Source organism: Salvia splendens, chromosome 17 (assembly GCF_004379255.2).
Source record: "Salvia splendens isolate huo1 chromosome 17, SspV2, whole genome shotgun sequence".
Taxonomy (NCBI): Eukaryota; Viridiplantae; Streptophyta; class Magnoliopsida; order Lamiales; family Lamiaceae; genus Salvia; species Salvia splendens.
This window is the reverse complement of record NC_056048.1, coordinates 18,317,530-18,336,894: the sequence shown is the minus strand read 5'-3', so window position 1 is coordinate 18,336,894 and position 19,365 is coordinate 18,317,530. Positions and strand designations below refer to the sequence as shown.

The following is a 19,365-nucleotide window of genomic DNA, read 5'->3' as shown; positions in this document are numbered from 1 at the left end:
CCCCTTTTTTTTGGTAATTATTTTGATTACTAATGTTTAGATTAGTGTTTCATGACAAGGGAGTATATGAAATGCAAATGTGTTTAAACTTTAAACCAAATGGGAGAATGTGTGAGTAGGGATTGTTGGTTGTAGATGATAAGAATGTGTAGTGTGAAAGAGGGCAATAAACAGCAATAATCACTCAAATCAATCTCATACTACAACATTGATGAAAAGAGCACCTCTCGTTGAAGAGGATAAATTTGTCAATTTAATGCTATCGTTGAAGAGGGCGATGCATTTTGAGACGGCCCCCAACAGGAAGGTGGTGAGTGCTTCGGGAGATGGTGATGCTGCTGCTGCGCCGCTTTCCCTTTTCCTCATCTTCTCCTTCAACATTCTATTCTTTAACGGATCAAAGGCTGTGTACTGCACAATTTTAGTTATGAAAATCAGAAATCTTCGTTTTGACATATCACTCGAACCAACGAGTCATCAAACCTGAATGGAAGGATTTGAAGTGAGAAGAACAGAGATGCCTAGGCCATCGCGAGAAGGACTGCCATAATCCTTTAGATTCCCCAAACTCCCTCGTTTGCATCTTCGAGGAAACTGTGTCCAGAGGCTGAAGTGAGAAAAACATTACAACAACGAATTTCACCGCCCTTCTACTAGATCGTTTGGAGTATAAGCCCTACAGTCTTCACAAAGGAACTGTACAAGAAATTCAAGGAAATCTCGAATCTATTGCTAACCTGTGTCACTAGCACCAGCAGCTGCTGCTATGACTAAATTGGCTTTGGTTCCAATATATTTAAGCCCACTTTTCTTCAAATAAAGCCTCTGTATCCATAGAAATAGAGATGAAGGAATGAAAATTCTTTGTTCCCAAACCCTGGAACAACGACAGAACTTGACGTGTCGATATTGCCTCCCAAAGGACATCTGAGATGTTCCTGTTTAGACAAACACAAAAGTAATCCAAATAGTCTTCCATGTAATAGCTAGTTTCTTTGTTAGTTTGGAAATTTCAATAGAGAACCAACGGAAAGTCGGAAATCATCTTCTCAGCGTTCTGCATCATGAAACAACATGCCATCCAACAAAAGGATGATCTAATAGTGACACTTTAACATACTCCATAAATTTGGACCCTAACTCTTAAAAGATATGTCAAAATTTCAGGACTTCATTTCATTCACAACCGATACGATCAAGGATAACTATAAACATAAATCAGAAATAATCATACATAGATCCCCTAATTGCATCTATTATCCTCAACACTTATCAGCCAAACAAAGCCACCAAATCCAGTCTCAGGCAAACCTAGAAATGAACATCACAACAACCACCCTACTGAAATTTCACCTCCAGACCCCCAATTCTAAACAACAGACAATCTTCAAATTGTTCACATACTAAAAAATTGGTTCTGAGTTCATTTACCTCAATATCCAACCAAAATCCTAGGAAATAGAGATTTTTCACTGTCAACAAGTACTACTTTGTTTATAGAAAAAGATCCCATCTATAACTATATAAAGTCGCAGTTGTGGAGATATTAATAGAAATGCCACTGAAGGCAGTTTGGGCGGGAAAACAAGAGTCCATTAATTAGGAGTAAAATATTCATCATCTCGAAAAATGGATTGACTGCAAATCTGCTGTCATGGAGCAAAAGTGGTCTCTCTCTTCGTGATCTCCGTGTGTTTGCTCTTCCCAAAAAGAATTGGCTTACCAGAAAAGTTTGGTAGAATTATTTATGAAAATGAACACTTAGTAAAACCAAACCTCTCTCCCTCACCCTCAAAAATTATCCGCCGCTGCAGTTCGACTGCCTCGAGACCTCGCCTCCTCCGCTCTCCTAACTTTCTCCATCCAGAGGCTACACGCAGCGCCTGACCGCTTCCATTGATGGCGCTCTGCCGCTGCACCGTCGTTGCGTGCGTCACCATGGCTTGCTGTTGTCAGCGTCGTCGTCCGGGTTGTCGTGCGGCTGCTCGCCGACAGTCCCACCCACGAAAGCTAAGCATTTTATTTTAAAATCTTGCTTAAAGTTTGACTTTGAAAATTCAAACATTTGGTTATTGATTAGAAACTTTAGTTTGGAAGATTTAGATGGTATTGTTAGTTGTGTGGAGTTTTCCATGAGTTACATATTTTAACATGCTCAGGCTCAGAATTTGAAAGTAGAGAACTTTTACCTCCGTTGAAAAAAAGTGGAGAACTCTTTTGACTGTGGTTATCTTGATTTCTGCCAAAATCCTATAAGCTTGATTGTAAGAGATTGGAGATAAAAGGAGATAAATTTGGAATGTAATCTACCTTGAACATGATTAGACTGATATAGGAAGTGTCGTGCTCCTTCCTCTACACTCTCTCCTTTTCTTACTCTAGACTTTTTTTTAATTGTGAAATGTAAATATGGGATAAAATTCTTTATAGATTGCGAGAATCTGCTAAGTATAGACCGTGGTGTAGTGTAGAAGGGGTTAATTTTGGTATAATTGGTATTGATGGGGTATTAATTTGGTTTAAATTGGTTTAATTGACGATCAATGGTTTCATTTGCTGATATTAATCGTAAATTGATTGTAGGTAACGGTTGGAAAAAAAATTATGGAGCAGATTGGTCATGATAAATCGTGAAGAACTCGCCGACGACAACAGAGGAAGCAACCCGCCTGCTGTGGTGGGGCTGGCAGTGCTGTGGAGCCTGTGTTTTCTGTACGGGACAAGAGGGCAGATAAGGAGCTCCCACAAGTGGGCTAAGTCGGAGGCCATTCTGAGGGAGTTGCGGAACTTCCACCGCCAAGCTCCGCCAGGTTGCTGATGCTATGACGGTGGAGATGCACGCTGGTCTAGATTCAGAGGGCGGTAGTTAGCTAAGATGCTCATAAGTTACGCTGATAATCTTCCCACAGGGTGTGCTTTTATATATGATTGTGCACAAATGTGTTTTGTGTTTCCTGGTTGTATTTGATATGCTTCTGTATCTATACTACTTGATTTGATTTTAGCAATCATCTTGCTCAAATCTGGTGCATTTGGCCCTTATTCGAAATCTCAACTGCCATTAGCTAATAATTCTTGATTTCAGACACAATAAACTGGTTTTTATTTCAGATTGGAGGTATGAGGAGTAGGGCGATGGTAACATTGATTTGTATGGTGGAGTTTGTACAGCTTTTATGTTTTCCAACTACATAGTAAAACTTATTTGTTGAAAACTTTTACTTTTAGTCACTGACATTATGATTTCTGATTTTGTTATCTTGACATATGTTTATGCAGGAGCTATGATTATTTTTTATTTTTAGGATTTCCTTAATATCTCACTTTGATTGTGTTGTATATGATAACACTATTAATAAAAGTCAAGGTTAATCACTTGCTCATGTTGGGTTATACATGAAAAATCTGTGTTGTCATGGACAATTAATGTGACACCTCAACCCCTCTAACGTATACTCTTATAATAAATAAATTCCTTATCATAAAAACAATCAATACACGTGTCTAGTACATAGAACACACATATTATATAATTCTAAAATTCAACATATAACAAGTACATATTTCAAAACATTCTACACAGTAGTGGAACCCTGTCACTACCGTATATACTATACATTCATCTATATGCAAAATGATGAGGAGGAGAAGGTTGCCAAAATGCGTCAGCCGCCGAACCTGATAACACGTGGAGTTCCTATGACCCACGTCAGTCAAAACTTTATTGCTATCTTATTCCTGAAAAAATTTAGTGGTTTAAATGAGCCACAACTCAGTGTATATAAATCTTACCTTTAATTCCACAGTTCAATAGTCAGCCATATTCTTAAACCAAAATATATAGCAATCACCAACAAATATTCCATACAAATTCATATACATATGCACATGCCACTTTGTTCAGTTTATTATTCTGTAACAGTCAAGCCTGGTATCTGCCCGGGATTCCTCTATGACCCGAAGGTCTCTCTGTAATTGGACTCATAGGTCCCTCTGTATTTGACCCGAAGGTCCCTCTGTAATTGGACTCATAGGTCCTCTGTATTTGACCCGAAGGCCTCTCTGTTTCTGGACTCATAGGTCCCTCTATATTTCAGATCCAGTACAAGGCTGTCACAGATCCTCTTTAATCACATGATTCATGTACTTTCAATACCATATGTAAAACATCAATTACATATTTCTATCATATAATTCATTTACAGCATCATATTCATTGCACCAATCACATATCCATATCATATTCCACCATCTATATCAAATAACACATATTCATATTGGATCACATCATATAATCAAATCATTCATTTTGTTTAACAACTAACAAGAAAGCAAATAAAACATGTAAAATTAAAAGTGTGATTTATACATACCTTATCACAATAGGTAAACTTATTAAGTTCCTGATTCCAACTCTTAATTTATAACCATCGATTCGAATCCTTTCTCTTTACTTTTGTTTTTCCTCTAAACTTTCTCAAACCCCCTTTTCTTTGTAAGATAAACTATATAGTATATATATATATATATATATATGTACATAAACATGTACGTCGGCTACTTAGCCGACTCAAACAAATAATAAATAAAAGTTCACAATTTTTTTTCATTAAGTGAAGATAAGTTCTAAAAAAGTCATGCAATTCCCTTCCTATTTACGTGTAGTACCTATCTTCCATGCATATGTATGTGTTGTGTCCCATGCACAACACCTACGTGTCCCATTACACAACCATTCCCATAATATTACATATACTATTAAACATACACACATTGATATTGTACACATATATAATATACTACTACTTTAAGTCCCATGCACACACTACTACTTTAATTCAATGATTTAATATGCTAAACAAATTTATATTATACATAATATCTTCATTATTTCGAAATACGGAATAAAATATGCAATAATGCAAAATGATGCATGTTTCGGGCCAGGGATATCACAATTCTTCCCTCCTTTTAAGAATTTTGTCCGCAAAATTAATTTCTTTCCAATTTGTCGTGCATAATAAAATTGCTAACCCGTAAACAGATGTGGATAGTTCTTTCTCATCTTTTCCTCTGTTTCCCAAGTAGCCTCTTCGACCCCATGATTTTGCCAAATAACTTTTACCATTGGAATCTCTTTTCTTCGCAATTGTTTAACCTGTCGGTCTACAATATTAACTGGTTCCTCTATGTAACTCAGATTCTCAGAAATTCGTATATCAGGATCTTTCAGAACATGGGAAGGATCAGATCGATAACGTCGAAGCATACTGACGTGGAAAACATTATGAATCTGCTCTAACTCTGGAGGTAATGCTAACCTGTATGCTAACGGTCCAACTCTTTCGACAATATCATATGGCCCAATATAACGGGGACTCAGCTTACCTTTATGTCCAAATCGCATTACTCCTTTCCAAGGTGAGACTCGCAAGAAAACTTTATCTCCAACCTCATATTCCATCTCTTTCCGATGTTGATCATAATAACTCTTCTGTCTGTCTTGTGTCGCCTTCAGTCTGCTTTTAATGATATCAATCTTAGAAACAGTTTCCTGGATAATTTCTGGTCCTTCTAGAATCTCCAAGCCTTCTTTGTCCCAATATACCGGACTTCTGCATTTTCTGCCATATAATGCTTCATATGGTGCCATTCCAATGCTGCTGTGATATTGGTTGTTATAAGCAAACTCCATCAACGGAATATACTTGTCCCATGAACCCTGAAAGTCAATAACACAAGCACGAAGCATTTCTTCTAACGTCTGAATAGTTCTTTCTGATTGACCATCTGTCTGGGGATGAAAAGCAGTACTAAAATGTAGTCGGGTTCCCATGGCTGTCTGAAAACTTTCCCAAAACCGGGATGTGAATCGCGGATCTCTGTCTGATACAATGGATATCGGAATACCATGCAAGCGTACTACTTCCCTCACGTACATTTCAGCCAACTGGTCTAACGAACAACCCCATCGTATAGGCAAGAAGTGTGCTGATTTAGTTAATCTGTCTACAATAATCCAACTAGCATCATTTCCTTTTTGTGTCCTCGGTAAACCCGTTACAAAATCCATCGTGATACGCTCCCATTTCCAAACTGGAATAGATAAAGGTTTCAATAAACCGGCAGGTGCTTGATGTTCTGCTTTTACCTGTTGACACGTCAAACACTTTGAAACAAATTCTGCCACTTCTTTCTTCATCTTTGGCCACCAATAATGTTGCCTCATAGTATGATACATCTTTGTTGTTCCTGGGTGCATTGCATAAGGAGCATTATGTGCCTCATCTAGAATCTCTCGCCGAAGATTATCGACATCTGGTACACACAATCTAGTGCCAAACATCAATGTATCATCTTGTAGAATGAACGGTGTGTCTTTACCTTTTCGTACCTCATTAATAAACTCTACAAACTTTTCATCTTTCATTTGAGCATTTTGAATTCGTTGTCTCAACACTGGTCGGATTTCAAGAGTCGCTATTAACCCTTCACTCGTATCTAGCTGTAATCTTACATTCAAACTTCGAAGAGCAATCAAATCTGATAATGGGGTCATCTGCATATGTGCTACCATATTGCTTGACTTCCGACTTAACGCGTCTGCAACAACATTTGCCTTCCCCGGATGGTATTCAATGGTACAATCATAATCTTTAAGCAACTCTATCCACCGTCTTTGTCTCATATTTAACTCCTTCTGACTCATTAAATATTTTAAACTCTTGTGATCTGTCATGATTCGAAAAGTTTCTCCATATAAATGATGACGCCAAATCTTCAAAGCAAAGACAACAGCTGCCAATTCCAGATCATGAACAGGATATGAAACTTCATGTACTCTTAGCTGTCGTGACGCATAAGCAACAACCTTTCCATTTTGCATCAAAACACAACCAAGTCCCTGCCGAGAAGCATCACTGTACACAACGAATCCTCCTATATCTGTCGGAATAGTCAATATGGGTGCTGTAGTCAATCGATGCTTCAACTCATCAAAACTCTTCTGACATTCCCCACTCCATATGAAAGGGGCATTCTTCCGTAACAATTTTGTCATTGGTCCCGCAATAATCGAGAATCCTTCCACAAAACGTCTATAGTATCCAGCCATACCTAGGAAGCTTCGAACCTCTATGACTGTAGTTGGCACTTTCCAGTTGACAATTGCTTCAATTTTCTGTGGATCCACTTCTATTCCTCGACCCGAAACCACGTGTCCCAAAAATACCACATGATCTAACCAAAACTCACATTTACTCAACTTTGCATAAAGCTGTTTATCTCGTAGAACTTGTAATACTGACTGCAAGTGATTAACATGATCCTCTATACTTCGCGAGTAGACCAATATGTCGTCAATAAAAACAATCACAAACTGATCCAGAAATGGTTGAAATACTTTATTCATCAATGCCATAAAAGCTGCAGGTGCATTCGTCAGTCCGAAAGGCATAACCAAAAACTCATAATGGCCGTATCGAGTTCGGAAAGCTGTTTTCGGAATATCATCTTTAGCAATCTTCAACTGATGGTACCCTGATCGGAGATCTATTTTTGAAAACACTTGTGCACCCTAAAGTTGGTCAAACAAATCTTCTATTCTCGGCAATGGATATTTATTCTTCACCGTCGCTTGATTTAATTTCCGATAGTCTATACAAAGTCGCAATGTACCGTCTTTCTTTTTCACAAACAACACTGGCGCTCCCCAAGGTGAAACACTGGGCCGTATGAATCTCTTATCCAACAATTCTTGTAACTGTTTCTTCAACTCCTGTAACTCCACCGGCGATATTCGATAAGGAGGAATTGAAATAGGTGCAGTACCTGGTAACAACTCAATAGTGAACTCTGTTTCCCGATCAGGTGGCAATCCAGGTAAATCTTCAGGAAAAACGTCAGGAAATTCTTTAACAACGGAAATGTCTTTAACTTGATTATTAACCGTAGCACAATCTACAACATGGGCAAGATATGCTTCACATCCACTTTGAATCAGTTGAAAGGCCGTTGTAGCAGATATAAGACAGGAGGGAACAATCTGTCGATTGCCGTAGAATATCACTCGATCTTTTCCTGGTGAATCTATTACTACTTCTTTAGCATAACAATCTATCTTAGCCCGGTGACGTGACAACCAATCCATACCCAAGATAATATCAAACTCGTGTATGAACAAAGGAATCAAATCTGCCAATAGTTCTACTGAATTGATTCTCACCGCACAATCTCGATATACTGTATATACTGAAATAACTTCACCCAAGGGTGTGTGTACACCTAGTATGTGATCTAGAGGTTTAGGTTCTCTATGCATATGTGGTGTGATGACAGGTGATATAAATGAATGAGTAGATCCTGGATCTATCAATGTATATATCATAGCATCAACTAAATAAAGTGTACCAGTAATGACCTCTGGTGCTCTAGATGCCTCCTCTTGTGTCATAGCAAACACACGAGCATGTCCCTGGGGTGTAGATCCATGTGCCTCTGACTGTCCTCGCCCTCGACCCATAGGTGCACTCATAGTTTGTCCCCTTCCACGACCTCGATTAATACTTGCACTCAATGCTGCAGGTCGCACATTCTGTACTGTTGGTTCCGTCGCTGCTCTTCCACTTGATATTATATTAGACCCAAGTGGGCATTCCCTATAATAGTGTCCTTGCTGTCCGCAGTGAAAACAACCTCCTGTAATTGTTCGACATTCCCCTGTATGTGGTCGTCCACAGTGCACGCATAAAGGTCGTGCACGTGTTGTCATACCAGATCCTCGTCCCCACTCATAACTGAAAGGTGGTACACGTCCACCTCTTTGACCCAATGGACCTCCTCTACTGAAACTCGATGCCGAAGAAAAAGAACTAGGCCTTTTTGAAATGCTCGAGCTTGATTCACCCCTATATTCTTGTGGTCCCCTCTTTTGTCTTTGAATATACACATGTCTTTCTTTCACTAGTCTCTCTGCTCGTATAGCCGCTGCACGTAGATCATTATAAGTATGAAGGTCTGAAGGTGTGATTTTGCTTCTTATCTCATATATCAATCCTTCTTCAAAACGCCTGCACTTATCTTGTTCTGTAGGTAACAATGCCGATGCATAACGAGAAAGCTGAGTAAACTTCACTTCATAATCTGCAACTGACACAGATCCTTGTTTAAGGGACAAAAACTCTCTTTGCTTCTCATCACGATACACCGGTGGCATATACTTATCACTGAACTCTCTCAAGAAGTCATCCCAACTGAGTACTGGAGGATGTATCATAGCTCGTGGGACAGTCTCCCACCAATAGTAAGCATCGCCTTGAAGAAGAGATACTGCGTAATCAAAACGTTCTTCTGTAATACAACCCATCTGATTAAACACACGCTCTGTCCTTTTCAACCATATCTCAGCCTCGGCAGGATCAGTAGTCCCAACAAAATCAACGGCTCCCATCTTTCGTAGTTCTTTAAAATTTCTACCCCTTGGTCTCATTTCTAGCCCCTGTACTTCTTGTTCAACCTGCCTACGTATTGGCTGGCTACCCCCAGATGATGCAGCAGGTGTATAAGATGCTTCTGCAGTTAATGAATTATGCGGGGCGGCTGACCCTTCTCTCCTCGATGACATATGTTCAGGAATATCCATGTTCCTGATAATTCAAATGCAAATGCAACTTATAACCAATACGTATCATATGCAATGCATGGATGCAATGTCCCAGCGGGATCCTTATCCCTGCTCTGATACCACCTTAAATGTGACACCTCAACCCCTCTAACGTATACTCTTATAATAAATAAATTCCTTATCATAAAAATAATCAATACACGTGTCTAGTACATAGAACACACATATTATATAATTCTAAAATTCAACATATAACAAGTACATATTTCAAAACATTCTACACAGTAGTGGAACCCTGTCACTACCGTATATACTATACATTCATCTATATGCAAAATGATGAGGAGGAGAAGGTTGCCAAAATGCGTCAGCCGCCGAACCTGATAACACGTGGAGTTCCTATGACCCACGTCAGTCAAAACTTTATTGCTATCTTATTCCTGAAAAAATTTAGTGGTTTAAATGAGCCACAACTCAGTGTATATAAATCTTACCTTTAATTCCACAGTTCAATAGTCAGCCATATTCTTAAACCAAAATATATAGCAATCACCAACAAATATTCCATACAAATTCATATACATATGCACATGCCACTTTGTTCAGTTTATTATTCTGTAACAGTCAAGCCTGGTATCTGCCCGGGATTCCTCTATGACCCGAAGGTCTCTCTGTAATTGGACTCATAGGTCCCTCTGTATTTGACCCGAAGGTCCCTCTGTAATTGGACTCATAGGTCCTCTGTATTTGACCCGAAGGCCTCTCTGTATCTGGACTCATAGGTCCCTCTATATTTCAGATCCAGTACAAGGCTGTCACAGATCCTCTTTAATCACATGATTCATGTACTTTCAATACCATATGTAAAACATCAATTACATATTTCTATCATATAATTCATTTACAGCATCATATTCATTGCACCAATCACATATCCATATCATATTCCACCATCTATATCAAATAACACATATTCATATTGGATCACATCATATAATCAAATCATTCATTTTGTTTAACAACTAACAAGAAAGCAAATAAAACATGTAAAATTAAAAGTGTGATTTATACATACCTTATCACAATAGGTAAACTTATTAAGTTCCTGATTCCAACTCTTAATTTATAACCATCGATTCGAATCCTTTCTCTTTACTTTTGTTTTTCCTCTAAACTTTCTCAAACCCCCTTTTCTTTGTAAGATAAACTATATAGTATATATATATATATATATATGTACATAAACATGTACGTCGGCTACTTAGCCGACTCAAACAAATAATAAATAAAAGTTCACAATTTTTTTTCATTAAGTGAAGATAAGTTCTAAAAAAGTCATGCAATTCCCTTCCTATTTACGTGTAGTACCTATCTTCCATGCATATGTATGTGTTGTGTCCCATGCACAACACCTACGTGTCCCATTACACAACCATTCCCATAATATTACATATACTATTAAACATACACACATTGATATTGTACACATATATAATATACTACTACTTTAAGTCCCATGCACACACTACTACTTTAATTCAATGATTTAATATGCTAAACAAATTTATATTATACATAATATCTTCATTATTTCGAAATACGGAATAAAATATGCAATAATGCAAAATGATGCATGTTTCGGGCCAGGGATATCACAATTAATATTTTTCTTAATGTTGCGTATAAGGAAGTTTTTCAAAACATATGAACTTCATTTACTTTTGTATGATTTTTAGTTTTTATGCTTCATCTCTGGAAAAGCATTATAGAATCAACACATTTTTTAAATTGACAATATTGGCTTACGGAGGAAGTTTTGAAGTATTACTCGCTCTTTTTCTAACTAAGTTGAGTCAAAACTTTTGGGCATGTAGATTAAGAAATTGTGTTGAAAAATAGGAGATAAAAATAAAGTAGAAATAATAAAGAGAGAGTAAAATAGATGATAGAATAAAGTAAGAGTAATTGGATGTTTTGTCTTTTGTCAAAAGAGGAAATGACTCAACTTAGTTGGGACATCTCAAAAAAGGAATACGACTCAACTTAGTTGGGACGGAAGGAATAATTAAGAGACATACTGTGATTTTTTTTCCTATGACAAAGTTGAAATGCCATGTATTGCGATTTCTGTGAACTAGGAGTACTTGCTTCTGTACCAAATGCTACACCTACACTAGGCAAACTTGTAAGCGGCTCGGGACGATGACGCAGATGCGGATGGTTGCAGTGGTCGACAACTTTGGAGGAATCGGAGGGAAAGCAGACCGCAAAAACAAAGAAATGTGACATAGAGAGGATTTTTTTTGGGAAGGAATTGACTAGATACAAATAATTCAAGATTTAAGCTTCCAAACTTCACTTTAATGGGTGATTTAAAGGGAGGAATTTCTCGGCAGACCCAAAAGAAACCTAGAGGAGACGATTACATTATGTTATCTCTCTTTTTTCCATCTTTGTGTGTATATATGTAGGTGTGCATAAAAGGGGTTTTGCGATGAAAGGTGGCAACAACGATGACATTGCCGGTGGTGGATGGCAGCTTCGGACAACCGAGACCATGGCGAAGAGAAAAAAGGAGAGACGGAAAGGAGGTTGATTGGTTACGCCACCTTCAAGCATGTTGATTCGCTGTCGGTGGCTCATAGCGATTGAACGTTGGACGTTGTGAAAAAGTGTGATCATTCTGTTCGAAAAATATACAAAATTGTTCTAACCAACATTTCTATGTTACTTTAATTTTCAATTTATTTAATTTTACATTTGTAATGGTCTAAAATAGTGTTATTAGTAGTACAATTTTTTATATTTAAAGTCCATAAAATAATACTCATTTTCATTAATTTTTATTTATGTTAATTTATTGAGAATGTTTAATCAGTGAAAATTATTTGGCCCTTGCTTAGCACGGGTAATAACACTAGTTTTTTAAATAAGTTCAACCCATATATAAACCTCATCCTAGCTAAATTAATCTGCCATATCTCTATCCTGCTACATATTTTACATTAAAAACGAACTAGCAACAAAAAGCAGAATTCTTGAGAGAGAGGAAAAAAAGGGGAATCTATATTTTAGGTGTTGATGGGCTCTATTTTCAGCTTGAAACTTAGTCTTGCAGGTATCAAGCGGGTAGAGAATGGTGGTGCTGAACAGGGAACCGCACCTGATGTTGCCTCCACCAAAGACTCCATTTTTCAAGATTCTATCAAGATTCCAATGAATTTAATTCTGCAACAATTAAAAATTGAATGGAACGAACTAGGCCATTAAATCAAGAAACGGGGTGGCGGTGGCCGGCGGAATTTAGAAGATAATTGTGTGGGTCCAAGATTTGGTCGGAGCAATCGCGTTGGGAAGCGTGTGAGGAATGGGCAGTTTTGTGTAAGAATAAGTACTCTTCTATTAGCCTGTTTTACACGTGGAGTGGGAAATTCAAATTAGTCCACTAAGAGAATCCACTCAGTGGCGGACGCAGAAAATATAGTTAGGAGGGGCTTCAATGTATACTTCATCCGTCTCACAATAGTTGCGCCGTATTTATTTTTGGGACGTTTTAAGATAGTTGAGTCATTTCTTATTTTGATAAAAAATTTATTCTCTCTCCACTTAATCTCTATTCACTCATTTTTTAATTTATGTGCAAAAAAAATGCTCCAACTAAGATGAAATTATAAAGTCAATTTCATAAATTTCATAAAACTTAAGCAAAAAATTTCATATTTTTATTCTCAATTTCACATAATAAAATCAATAAAAAACACCTATGGAAAAACTGATTTTTGAATAATTAAATTAATAAAAGAAATTAAATAAAAAGAGAACAACTAAACTTATAAATTAAAGCGGCAAAGTTATGAAATTCTCGTGAATTAGGTGGGAAATTGTAATAATATTTTATCAATAAAGTTTTAGGAAAAAATAGAGTAGGAACTCTATTACTATTATATTTACCATTGATTGATTAATCATTTATTTAAAAATAAATAATGAATTTGGTATTTAATTTACACTTTCTAAACAAAATTAAAACTTCCTAAATAAGAATGAAAGCATTACTTTTGTTTCAATAAATAGATAAATCTAATATATTTGGACTTTAAATTGGATTGCTTTTATTTTAAAAAAAGGATTAAAAGATCGATTATATTAGTACATAATAATTGATTTAACATTAATAAAGTTGTCTTCTTCCTCGTGAATACGCCAACAGCCATTTTCATCCTTTTGTCTCTGTAATTTTTTCCCTAAATCTAAATTCAGCCATTCCTATCATCTAACTTTCAGAGATTTATTCTTCAACCACGTTGATTTGGGGAGGACTGGTGAGAGTGCTCGAAAATATTTGGAAATTTTAAAATAGAAAAAATCACAAAAATTTTAAAATAGAAATTCAGCCATTCCTATCATCCCTTACTGTGTCCGCTAATGCATCCACTACGCATCCCTTAACCGTCCCGCGTTTTGTTCCAGAGGGACGGAACCGCCGCGGGACGCGTTGCAGCAGGGCGTTCCGTCCCCAGCCCGTCTCCTTGCCGTCCCTTAGCCCACGACCACGCGACGCGGGACGCGTCGTCTCGCCACGCGCCGAGGCGTCGTGGCGGGCTCCCAGGCAATGCGTGACGCCCACTCGCCGGCCCGCGAGTGGGCGTCGTCACGTTGACGCAATAATTTATTTTTTTTAAAAAAATGAATTTTTAAAAAAATATTTTTTATTTATAAAAATTGTTTTTTATATTTAAAACATTTTTTATAAATAAATTAATACAATAAATTTGTATTAGCACATATATTTGATGGACTTGCGAATTTATGAAACTCATTCTTGGTTGTCTCTCTTTTATAGAGACATCCTTGAATGTTTTATGTTCCACTTTCGATGTAGGACAAACTCATTCTTGATTGTCCCTCTTTTATAGAGACATCCTTGAATGTTTTATGTTCCACTTTCGATGTGGGACAAACTCATTCTTGGTTGTCTCTCTTTTATAGAGACATCCTTGAATGTTTTATGTTCCACTTTCGATGTGGGACAAACTCATTCTTGGTTGTTTCTCTTTTATAGAGACATCCTTGAATGTTTTATATTTCACTTTAGATGTGGGACAAACTCATTCTTGGTTGTCTCTCTTTTATAGAGACATCCTTGAATGTTTTATGTTCCACTTTCGATATGGGACAAACTCATTCTTGGTTGTCTCTCTTTTGTAGAGACATCCTTGAATGTTTTATGTTTTACTTTCAATGTGGGACAAACTCATTCTAGGTTGTCTCTATAAAATTGTATTTTAAATTATGTCATTTTTATTTTTTACGATTTTAATTATGTCTTTTTCTATTTTTTTGAATTTTAAGTTATAATGTTATTTTAATTTTAATGAAGTGTGTTTTTTTAATTGAATTTGTTGGAAAAAAATTAAAAAAATGAAATTGAATGAATAGTAATTTAAGGGACGGTTAAGGGACGGAGGGTTGCAGGTTCCGTCCCTTAGTTAAGGGATGAAGTAAAAAAGTACAGTGGGGCCCTCAAATAGTAATTTAAGGGACGGTTAAGGGACGGTGGGGGACAGCGTAGTGGAACACTAGTTATTTTAATAAGTTCAACCCATATATAAACCTCATCCAAGCTTAAATTAATCTTCCATATCTCTATCATGCTGCATATTTTACATTAAAAACAAACTAGCAACAAAAATCAGAATTCTTGAGAGAGAGGAAAAAAAAGGGGAATCTATATTTTTGGTGTTGATGGGCTCTATTGTTGCATCCTTTTTCTATTATCAGAGTAATAACCACAAGACGAACTCCAATCGATCACCACCTCCATGATTTGATGCAACTTAACCCAAAATCAAAGACACAAATCGATAGAACAAATGAATAGGAACTGCATTGATGATGAGTGTTACACAAATGGAAACTTCAAATGTAAATGGAAACAAGAGATACAATGATAAGATGAACAAGATACATTCAATGGAGAATCACCGGATTCTCGCGATGACCACAGCTCGCAAGCTCACACAAATTTCATGAATGCAATTGAAGAAGATGGCCTCTGTTTTTATACTCCTCAGATTTTCCTTCTCTCGTTTCTTTTTTATTAGCTGACGTGGCACTCCAGCTGGCACATAAGTTTTGTGATCGTAACAATCCATCCCCCTTAGATTCCCTGTCCTCAAGGAATCCGGGACAAGCTTCTTATGCTTTTCTTTCCCTACTTCATTTTTACCCGTGGCTTATAGAACCAACGAGCAGCAGCTCCATTGAAAAGTGATGGCTTTGCACATCTAACAACCTCATCAAGCCTTTCAAATTGCAAGTTGCAATTTGCAGGGAATTTTATGGGATCAAATAGGGAATGGACTATTGTAACCTGGCCCTCACTAACAAGACACTTCGAAAAATAACCGAATGCCCTCTGCGTCCCAAAACATAAGAACTTACTCAACATGACAGCAGCTAATACCACAATGTGTTTGGTATTGTTTCCAGCAGTTTCCTTGTCCACAAACTCGAAAGCACCAACACCCTCATATGTAACGAGTCCTCCTGTAACTTCTGACAACCTTCCCACATAAATATCAAGTTGTTTTCCCAAATCCTCCTCAATCACTTCCCAATGTTGAGCTTGGTTATGAACAACTCTAGTCATGTCACCTCTTTTTGCCACTGGAATTTCTCCTCTGGACTGCTTTTGTGGATTATTGGAAGCTTCTCTCTTCAACACATTGGAAGCTTTACTCTTCAAAACTTCAACACATATCAAGTATGGAGCTTGTTTCCTAGAATTTAGAAGAACAACTTCATCTTCACGTATGTAAGCCACATCATTCGTACTTACTGCCATTGGGAAGCGTTTTTCTCCAATGTATTGTGGACCATCTATATGTGCATTGATGTCTACAAGCACCTTACATAGAGCAGATTTTCGATCTTTGACAAAACTTCCATCAATAAGACTAGCGCCACCCTCATCCAATGTACTTGAAACCTCCTTACCCGCTGCCCCCAAGTCCGTGGACTCTTCTTCATAGCCAGCTCTACTAGCAAACTTTATAAGCTTCATCTTCACCTTTGGTTTAGGATCACAATCCAACAACCACTTCATTGAAAGACAATAAATCCTATGCATCACTAAACTTCCAGCCGATTGTGCACAAGTGGAAAGGAAAAGGTTATCTACTTCATGCCCCATCTTTTGACCACACTCATGTATTTCCATCAATACAGAGATAGCCATCAAATCACCTATTCCTACCCTCTCCATTTTCATCTTTGCCTTGGGCCTAGTAAACCAATTTGATGCTAACCAACCAAGTTGACTAGCCATTGACACGTATGCAACAACCTGATCCTCCATATCTCTGTCATATACAATAAAGAACTCTTCTTCCCATTCCCCTTCTCCCATATGTCTTTCGTGAACTTTTCTGCACATGCCTCATCTCTTTCAACAGTCCACTCTCCTCTTCAGAGATTTTATCGATCCAAGAAGCATCGTAATCTCCATCAAACAACCAACCTAATTCCTCCAATACTATCACATAAATCCGGTCATTCCCTACCTTGGTCGATGCCCGTTGCACATTACCCTCAACACCAATCTCTTCACCATGTTGAGCCATGAACTTCAGCTTCACCATAGGCCTTGGAAACCAGTTGAGCAGCCATGACAGTGACAAGCTATAACCGGCTAAGATAGTTAAAACCACAGATAGCTCCCTCACTGGGGCATTTTGTCGAGCATGAGATAGACATTCAGTTTCCTTGAGTTGATTCTGCTCTAATTCCATGCCCTTCATCACCTGGCCATGGTCGATTTCTCCATCACTAACCTCTGTCGGCTTCCACTTGTGCGGCAGAGGCATGGATAGCTCCATTTTTTCTGTTTTCTGCAACGGAGTCACCGCTATTTCCAATGGATCATGATCGGTGCTGCAATTCATGCACACCTCTCCTTCTCTCATCAGGGATTCACGGCTGCCGGAACTCGCATCCGTTGTCTCCATCGATCGACCGTGGCTCGAGATGCTTAGATCTAGAATTGCTTTCTTCATTGCATCGAATTTAGCATCCATGCGACGCCAATGAGCCTCCAATTTTTGCCATAGGATCCCGATTTGTTGATCCTCTTCTTTAACACGTGATAATTCCTTATCTGCGGCTGCAACTTCTCCCCCAGGCTTCGAGGAGATGATATTTCGATCATCGGATTGTTGTGATTCTAGCTCCCTTCGATTCTCTGTGATTCCGGCATCGGACTGCTGTGATTCAAGCTTCCGCTGCCCCCATCGACTCTCCCACTCCAATTCTCTCTTCTCCGGCTCTGCCCATGGCATCGACGACATCATTGTCCGAGGAACGTTAGCTCTAGATACCATTTGTTGCATCCTTTTTCTATTATCAGAGTAATAACCACAAGACAAACTCCAATCGATCACCACCTCCATGATTTGATGCAACTTAACCTAAAATCAAAGACACAAATCGATAGAACAAATGAATAGGAACTGCATTGATGATGAGTGTTACACAAATGGAAACTTCAAATCTAAATGGAAACAAGAGATACAATGATAAGATGAACAAGATACATTCAACGGAGAATCACCGGATTCTCGCGATGACCACAGCTCGCAAGCTCACACAAATTTCATGAATGCAATTGAAGAAGATGGCCTCTGTTTTTATACTCCTCAGATTTGCCTTATCTCGTTTCTTTTTATTAGCTGACGTGGCACTCCAGCTGGCACATAAGTTTTGTGATCGTAACATCTATTTTCAGCTTGAAACTTAGTCTTGCAAGTATCAAGCGGGTAGAGAATGGTGGTGCTGAACAGGGAACCGCACCTGATGTTGCCTCCACCAAAGACTCCATTTTTCAAGATTCTATCAAGATTCCAATGAATTTAATTCTGAAACAATTAAAAATTGAATGGAACGAACTAGGCCATCAAATCAAGAAACGGGGTGGCGGTGGCCGACAGAAATTAGAAGATAATTGTGTGGGTCCAAGATTTGGTCGGAGCAATCGCGTTGGGAAGCGTGTGAGGAATGGGCAGTTTTGTGTTAGAATAAGTACTCTTCTATTAGCCTGTTTTACACGTGGAGTGGGAAATTCAAATTAGTCCACTAAGAGTATCCACAGTGGCGCCCGTCCCGGCGGACGTCCGGCCGGCGTGCCGGTGTTCCGCGTGGGACGTCTGTCATTGCGCAGCGGTGACGCGGGTACGGTCGTCCGCTGCGGACACCGGAGTTCCGCGGCGTTCCCGGGACGTCCGTCGCGATATCATTGCGGACGTCCGCCATTGCGTTGACCCCACGGACGTCCGCGCGGAAGTCCCGATTATTTTTTTTTTTTTTTTAAATTCTATAAATACGGCTCGTTGAACTTCATTTCATTCGCACCACTTGTATTAACGAGTATCTCTCTCTACGTTTCTTTTATATATCCAGAATGGCTGGTAGTGGTAGTGGCTTTGGTGCGGGTGGTAGTGGTGGGGGGTATGATTGCATAATAAGAAAAATTAATGCATGATAAGGCTTATTTCATGCATCAGTTTAAAGGGTAAAAAGTATGCTACTTGATCAGTTTCACGCGAAAAGCAAGTGTTAATTGTGCAGGAATGCCGCTTGACCAAGGGCAACAAGGCCAAACTGATCAAGCTAGCGCAGAATGCAGAAAGGGCCAAAAAGAGTATGGGTTGATCAAGTTGATGGTCAAGCAGTTAGCCGGGGGACCA

At 38.4% G+C, this 19,365-nt stretch overlaps 1 pseudogene; it reads right to left on the bottom strand.

The window, feature by feature from the left end:
- Positions 1-154: 154 nt before the first annotated feature.
- LOC121774115 lies at positions 155-18,500 on the bottom strand (annotated as a pseudogene).
- Positions 18,501-19,365: the final 865 nt, after the last annotated feature.